We start from the raw sequence: 2,571 nt of genomic DNA on the forward strand, positions 1-2,571 counted from the left end.
TCGTTGACTCCACCCACACTGAAAATTAGACATTTTTACTGTACCAATTAAGAGATATTTCAAATTAAAAGTCATACATTTGTACCCAGAAACGGGTACATTTCTGAATATTTTAGGTGCTATAAAAACTATTTTCTCAATAATTCCAAACAATGACTGATGCATATAAGTTGAGGAAATCTCTGACTACACATATACAGAAAATTAAACATTTTTACTGTGGTAATTAAGAGATTTTTTAAAGTAAATGTCCTACATTTGTTCCAAGAAATATCCAATAACTGAATATTTGAAGTGTTTCCTCAATAATTCCAAACAATGGTTAATATATACAGGTGCATCTCAATGAATTAGAATATCATCGAAAAGTTAATTTATTTCAGTAATTCAATTCAAAAAATAAAACTCATATATGATATAGATTCATTACACACAAGGTGATATATTTCGAGTGTTTATTTCATTTAATGTTGATGATTATGGCTTACACCAAATAAAAAACCCAAATTCTGTATCTCAGAAAATTTGAATATTACATAAGACCAATTTAAAAAAGGTTTTTTAATACAGAAATGTTGGCCTACTGAAAAGTATGTCTATGTACAGTTTAAAGTATGCACTCAATACTTGGTCGGGGCACCTTTTGCATGAATTACTGCATCAATGCGGCATGGCACGGAGGCGATGAGACTGTGGCACTGCTGAGGTGTTATGGAAGCCCAGGTTGCTTTGATAGCAGCCTTCAGCTCGTCTGCATTGTTGGGTCTGATGTCTCTCATCTTCCTCTTGACAATACCCCATAGGTTCTCTCTGGGGTTTAGGTCATTCAAGAATTTGGTTGAGAATCACAAGGAGTGAACTGCGGCTGGAGTCAGTGCTTCAAGAGCCACCACACACAGACGTATCCAGGACATGGGCTACAACTGTCGCATTCCTTGTGTCAAGCTACTCCTGAACCAGAGACGTAAGAAGTGTCTTACCTGGGCTAAGTTGCCTGAGCTAAGTTACCTGGACTAAGGAGAAAAAGGACTGGACTGTTGCTCAGTGGTCCAAAGTCCTCTTTTCAGATGAAAGTCAATTTTGCATTTAATTTGGAAATCAAGGTCCAGAGTCTGGAGGCAGAGTGGAGAGGCACACAATCCAAGTGTCTTGAGGTCCAGTGTGAAGTTTCCACAGTCAGTGATGATTTGGGGAGCCATGTCATCTGCAGGTGTTGGTCCACTGTGTTTTATCAAGTCCAAAGTCAGTGCAGCCTTCTACCAGGAAATTTTAGAGCACTTCATGCTTCCCTCTGCTGACAAGCTTTATGAAGATGCTGATTTCATTTTCCAGCAGGACTTGGCACCTGCCCACACTGCCAAATGTACCAATACCTGGTTTAATGACCACGGTATCGCTGTGCTTGATTGGCCAGCAAACTCGCCTGTCCTAAACCCCAGAGAGAACCTATGGGGTATTGTCAAGAGGAAGATGAGAGACATCAGACCCAACAATGCAGACGAGCTGAAGGCTGCTATCAAAGCAACCTGGGCTTCCATAACACCTCAGCAGTGCCACAGTCTCATCGCCTCCGTGCCATGCCGCATTGATGCAGTAATTCATGCAAAAGGAGCCTCGACCAAGTATTGAGTGCATACTGTATACATGGACATACTTTTCAGTAGGCCAACATTTCTGTATTAAAAATCCTTTTTTTAATCGGTCTTATGTAATATCTAATTTTCTGAGATACGGAATTTTGTGTTTGGGTTTTTATTAGCTGTAAGCCATAGCCTAACCATCAAAATCAAAAGAAATAAACACTCGAAATATATCACACTTTCAATGATATTCTAATTCATTGAGATGCACCTGTATACATCAATCATTGTTTGGAATTGTTGAGGGAATACTTTTTATAACACTTCAAATATTCAGAAATTACCTGTTCCTCGGTACAAATGTATGACATTTACTTTTAAATATCTCTTAATTGGTACAGTAAAATTGTTTAATTTTCAGTATGGGTGGAGTCAAAGATGTCTTGAACAGATATGCATCAGTCATTATCTGGAATTATTAAGAAAATCCTTTTTATAGCACCTTAAATATTAACAAATGAACTTTTTGAACGTTCAAAAGAAGGACTTATATTTTGGAAAATCTCTTAATTGGGAAAGTAAAAATATTTGATTCTCAGTATTAGTATAGTTAGATGTCATGAACACATATGCACTAGTCATTGTCTGGAATTATAAAGAAAACTCTTTTTATAGCACCTCAAATATTCAGTTGTTGGATATTTCTTGGAACAAATTAATTTGTCCATTAATTTAATGGACATTTACTTTAAAAAAAATCTCTTCATTACCACAGTAAAGATTTTTCATTTTCTGTATATGTGTGGTCAGAGATTTCCTCAACTTATATGCATTAGTCATTGTTGAAATTATTGAGAAAATAGTTTTTATAGCACCTAAAATATTCAGAAATGTACCCGTTTCTTGGTACAAATGTATGACTTTTAATTTGAAATATCTCTTAATTGGTACAGTAAAAATGTCTAATTTTCAGTGTGGGTGGAGTCAACGA

Source organism: Anarrhichthys ocellatus, unplaced genomic scaffold (genome assembly GCF_004355925.1).
Source record: "Anarrhichthys ocellatus isolate YVR2014 unplaced genomic scaffold, GSC_Weel_1.0 scaffold33, whole genome shotgun sequence".
NCBI classification, from domain to species: domain Eukaryota; kingdom Metazoa; phylum Chordata; class Actinopteri; order Perciformes; family Anarhichadidae; genus Anarrhichthys; species Anarrhichthys ocellatus.